Source organism: Teleopsis dalmanni, chromosome X (assembly GCF_002237135.1).
Source record: "Teleopsis dalmanni isolate 2A chromosome X, ASM223713v2, whole genome shotgun sequence".
Lineage (NCBI taxonomy): Eukaryota > Metazoa > Arthropoda > Insecta > Diptera > Diopsidae > Teleopsis > Teleopsis dalmanni.
The window spans coordinates 62,246,546-62,252,675 of NC_051848.1; the positions used below are offsets into that span (position 1 = coordinate 62,246,546).

The following is a 6,130-nucleotide window of genomic DNA, read 5'->3' on the forward strand; positions in this document are numbered from 1 at the left end:
AGTGCAATAAATAAGTCTAAGTATGTTAAGTGTAATGCAAAAAATCCCTAGGAAATTTCAGTTTTCAACCTTACCTCAATTTACTCGAACTCGCCCACGGCCATATTATACATTAGAATAATCAGATAGCTGTAAAGTCTCCTCAATTTTGGACCACTAAATCCTCGAAGCTGCAAAAAACTTATATCTGATGGGCTATGATTAGTGAAATAACACTCGTTTAGATACTTGAAAATAAATAATTTTACGGTAATGAATTAGCTGGCAAGCTTGCTACAAAGAATGCTTTAGCTCCCTTTTTAAGACCCCTGATTCGATATGAGAGATATTCACAATTCCAGTACTTACACTTTGAGATTTCCAGTACTTACTTTGAGAACTTGTTTGCATGCAATATACTTTTTTATTAACGTATTGTAAAGCAAATTTAAATAATATATATAAAAAAGAAATAATTGTATATATACATATGTACATGAAATTATAAAAGTATTTAAGAGATAAAAATTTTATTTGCATTAATTAAAAAATTTATAAATAATATGTTTCATTTCTAATTTCATTTATAAATTCACATTTCACATTTACAATAATGTGAAAAATCTTAAGCAAGAAAATTAAAATAAACATGAAATTTCACGGTACATGGGCTACGAATATTGGGCTTTGTAATGACAATTTTAAAGATGATTACTTGATTTCATTTCCTAAGTAATATTTCTTCTACTAAATTTAGAACAAAACATAAATTTTTTAGATAATGTCAGAGAAGTCATCAACTATATCAAAGTGATGCAGCATTTAAGTAAATAAGTGACGATAAGCAAAATATTTCTCTTGAGATATTACTAGCGAAATGCTTGTAAATCAGTAAGGAAATAGATGAAAACACACTAACAAGCTTTGAGGGATTAGCATTATAATTAACATTGGCAAACAGAATTTATCAAAAGAAAACTGTTTAAAGGTTTTCTATGCTATATATGAATTCATTATAAATAAGAGATTATTTTTGAATTAAAAAGGTTTGGTCATACACTCTTTCAAACGCTTTGTAGCACTAAAAACTATATATTTGCAAAAATTTCCATACTTTTATATCATTAATATGACTGATTATGCTAATATAACCATACTCTTCACACAAATGAAGCGCAAGCTTTCGAGAGATAACTCAATATTATATAAAAAAAAAACATATGGTCCCTTTCTTTCTGCAGTGTATTTATACTTTATGACACATACTTATTTAGTTTATGTTACTCACCTTTGGGTGCAAATTACTTTATTTCAGTGTTGCCGTAAAATTAATTTTAAATTTCTAATATTTATAGTAAACACAGATTTTATTATAATCATTTTAACAATATTACCATTTTCTTTATATATTTTTAAATTATACTTCTCTGTCATATTAGCGGTGTTTTCAAATATGTATTACTGAACATGACAAAATTTTCATTATGATATCACATATATATTTTCATCATGTTTTTATCATATTCATACCAAATTTAGCTGAATTTCAATTAAATAAATTTTTAAAAAGTGTTTGCATTTATATTAAAACTATTAAAAAGTAATATATATTGCAAAATATACATTAAAAATAACGAAATACTTTTAAAAACAACTGTTTAAAACAAAATTAATTATTTAACAAAATTTATACAGCTTTAAAAAGAGCACTATTTTCATTTTTTAATTAATATTTAAAAATTTCTTTTATGTGTGATATGTTTGGTGATGCACCCTCATTCATTTTGTTTTTGTTAACATTGATGTCAATGTAAGTTCGTGGATATTAATCCAACTTAAATATTTTGATATTTTTGTATAGGAAAAGTGAATGATTTGTATACGACTAGTGAATTAATTGCAAAACCGCTTTAATTCACATAAATGTACTGAAACTCTTTAAAAGTTGTATAATTTTTCCTAAAATGTACCTTAGTTACTAAATAAATCGGTTCAACTATTTGTTGCAAAGTCAAATACCACAAGGAGGAGTGGAATGCCTACGCACTGACCACCTTCCGGCGCCCGGAAGGTGAGTGCCCGACTCGCACAGGCTAAACCACTCCCCCTCATTCCTAGAGACCTTTTTCTACCCCGGGACTACGTTAGTATTACTTCGAGGTAGGGTTCCTATTAGTCATTTAAGACTTCCATCGGTGTGCCTTGCGTCCAGGCTCCGCTACTGTTGCAGATAATTAATCTTGCCCTACAGTCTACTTTTTCCAATCTCAGAGTATGTGTTCCGGCTCTCATTCGTGCTCTTCGTTTAAGATTAGATTGCGTCCAGATCTTTCTTCTTTTCTCTTAGAACATTTCCGATGAATTGCGTGATTTTGTTCCAATTTTCTGCTCGTTCTATCATTTTTTCTACAATATTATCTACTGTAAAGTGACCTATATATCCTGCAAGTAGTGTTCTTTCTCCACGCCATCTTTCGCAGTTGAAGAAAGTATGCTCAGCATTGTCCTCGACTGATCCGCAATATATACACTTGGGCTGCTCTGCTTTTTGCATTTTGTATAGATATTTTCGAAAATATCCATGACCAGATAGGAACTGTGTGACATAATAGTCAATCTCACCGAAATTTCTTTCCGTCCACGACTTTACGTTCGGAATCAGCTTTGCCGTCCATCTTCCTCTTAAATCGGAGTTCCACCGTTGTTGCCAGATCTGAAAAGTTTGTTCTCTTATATCTTGAAGGTCTGTTGAGTTGCTTGTCGATCTCTGTTTCCAGCGTTTCTTCCGTTCATGTGCCTGAAGGTCGATAGGGATGATTCCACTAATCACCAGAACTGCAGGCTCGGATACGGTTCGATATGCAAAAGCTACCCGAAGTGCAGCAGTCCGCTGTACAGCTGCGTAAACTTTCCTCCTACATTCAACCTTTAAGGCGTTTGCCCAAATCTCGCACCCGTAAAGTAATATTTGATTTGTGGTCGCCATAAGTAATTTTCTTTTACTCTGGGTAGAACCTCTCACGTTAGCCATCAGTCCTCCTAGCATCGTAACAACTTTGCTTGCTTTTGCCGCTGCTTGTTTTATTTGAGCCCAATAAGACAATTTAGAGTCTAGTTTCACTCCCAAGTATTTGATCTCCTTTTTCGTATATATGGTGCTGTCGCAAACGAGCATTCCAATTTCCAACGGTATATTACGTTTAGTGAGTACCAGCAATTCAGTCTTTTCGGTGGCGAGTTTAAGACCGTGTGCATTTAGCCAATTTTGCACTTGTATCATCACCATGTTGAGCTTATAATTATAATATAATATATGTTGAGCTTATAATATAATATAATATAATATAATATAATATAATATAATATAATATAATATAATATAATATAATATAATATAATATAATATAATATAATATAGAAATATAACTTAAAATAAAATTAAAAAAAATAATCTCAAATAAAAAAAATAATCTCAAATAAAAAAAATAAACTCTACTAAAAAAAAATAAAACCAAATAAAAAAATAAAATTAAATAAAAAAAAATAAAACCAAATAAAAAAAATAAGACAAAATAAAAAAATAAAACCAAATAAATAAATAAAAATAAAATCAAATAAATAAATAAAATCAAATAAATAAATAAAAAAAAATTAAAAAAAAAATGTATTCAAGAAAAAAAAAGAAATCAAAGAAAAAAAAACAAAATTCAAAAAAAAGACAAAGAAAAAAATAAAAGAAAATAAAATATAAAAAATCAAAGAAAAAAAATAAAAGAAAACAAGATTAAAAGAAAAGAAGATTTAAAAAAATGAAAGAAAAAAATAAAGGATAATTAAATTAAAAAAAAAAAATAACTTAGTATAAAACAAAAGAAAATGAAATAAAATAATAAAATAAAGTTTTTTATTTAGGCTCCTTAAAAAAAAAGGCAGAAAGTAAATTTTTTAAATTATTTAAGTGGCAATAAAAATATTTTATTTTCTTTTTTAATTTTGGATTAGTGAATGACCTTTTTATTTATAATTTATTTAGTAGTAAAACTATAGTTGTTTATTTAAATTACAAATTTATTTCCTTATTTGATATTTTGAAATGTGATAAGATGCAGCTGAAGTTTTGTATTTATCGCACATACATATATAGCATTTCAAAACAAATGTAATTATAATATAAACAAGATGTGTTTATATTGACAATAACAAATCTTATTATTGTTACGATTGCATAGATATATTAAAATATATTAAATAAATATTTGAGAAAAAAGAAAGAACTATCTTTAACCTGTTTTATATGGAAACGTTTATATTTTCTTAATGTCTATCTTAAAACTACATATAACTACGTGTCTTGTTAGTACATATATAAAAAATTTTCTACTGACGCATAAACATACAATTATAATTTATACAAATAGAAGAAGCATAAAATAAATAATGTAAAAATATTTATTAAACTAATTAATTAAGCTTTATAAAAAATTATTATTCTAAATTGATTAAGCTTACATATAAGCGTAACTTTTTCTAATGAGTTTAAATTGAGTGTCATTAATACCCGTAATCCCATAAATTATGATCTAAAATTATGTGCCTTTGCTATTCAATTAAACGACATAACTGAATACTAAATAAAATAGTTATATTTTTCTATATTATTTTTTTATTTTTATGATCATAAATGTCAGTATGGTTTTATTGAACATTTGCATATCACATTTAAATAAAAATACTGCTATATTACTTAGCAATAAACAGCTTAATATTTTTTTTTATTTTGTGTTAAAATTATTTATTTATTTATTTTACCATAAAAGCTTATCGTCTTACTAAAGACATATGTTTTTCAGATATACATATATAAGTTATTCTTATTACTTTAAATTGTTAAATTTTGAGTTTAAAGATAGCACTTGAGACTGATTGCAAAGCAACTTCAAGCTACATGTATATAGGAAATACGATATTGGTAAAGAATAAGTTTATTTATTTATTATGAAAAAGAGGTTAAGTATTGACATCCTTACAGCCAACTTCGAAATAGACATTGTGGTCACATACGTATATATATATATATGTATATAATCAAGTGAAAAATGTTGAAGTTAAGGCTATAACAAAATAAACAAAGGCAGTTTGTTGGGTGTTGATATTGTAAAGCAGCAACATTGATATCTGTGCAGTTTTGCAAAAGAGTATTGAAGTATATAAAAAAATATATATATAAAAAAAACAAAAAAAAAATAATACTAATAAATGCAAAAAATGAAAACCAAAACTGTCAGCAAATGTCAATGTCAAACCATAAATATTTGCAAATGCTTAATATGTGCAGAAAAAAGAAATGAAAATGAATGGCAGCAGCCATTCAACATAAAAGAAAAACACTGAAGATACTTAACTACAATGTATCTATAACTAACTTTGGCTTTATCAAAATTGGCAACCAAGTGTAAACGATTTCATGTGCTTAACAAATATTGCAGTTTGAGATAGATGAAGCATAGAAAGAGCAGCAACTGATGAAGATCCAATATACGAAAGTATATATAAAAGGCAAATCAACAAGAAGTTGCCATAAATAAACGAGCTGATAATCCATAAGACTAGTAAATAACAGCAAAAAAAATCATACATAAAGTTCAAAAAAAAAAAAAAAAATAAAGTAGAAATGGGTTAGGTATGTAGCAAAACCAAAAGAAAAAATTTTTAAAAGATTTTTAAAGAGTATTTTTTACCGGATATTAATGGATAGACAGATATTTCATTATGTGGATTAAAAATGTTTAAATCATCTTCATAATAAAATGAAATCCAATATGCAGTAAACAGTGCGGATTTTTTTTTAAGGTGGGATTTTAAGTTAATATATTATTAAAATATGTTAATATACAAATTCCTATGCTTTGATTCATGCAAATAAAATAAATCTTACTTATGTAACTGTTATGTGTATTTAACTCATAAAAATATTATTATTATTATTAAAAATTGATATTTTTTAACATAAGTAAAAACATAAGATAAAGTTTCTTAGTAAAAAAATAATTGCTTAAATGATAGAAAAATTATTAAATATTAATATAATATAGTTACTCAATTGATTTTTCTATGACTCCAAACAATTTTTTTTTTATTATTTGTTCATTTG

The 6,130-nt window shown here is 26.3% G+C and overlaps 1 protein-coding gene across 1 annotated transcript in view; it reads right to left on the minus strand.

Moving 5' to 3' along the window:
* Window positions 1-430, minus strand: part of LOC119661995 (lysine-specific demethylase lid) — a 32,434-nt gene extending 32,004 nt beyond the window's left edge. Inside the window, exon 1 of the mRNA XM_038071529.1 lies at window positions 372-430. The gene's annotated coding sequence lies outside the window, so the exon portion shown is untranslated. The remainder of the gene's footprint in view (window positions 1-371) is intronic.
* Between the last annotated feature and the right edge of the window lie 5,700 nt (window positions 431-6,130).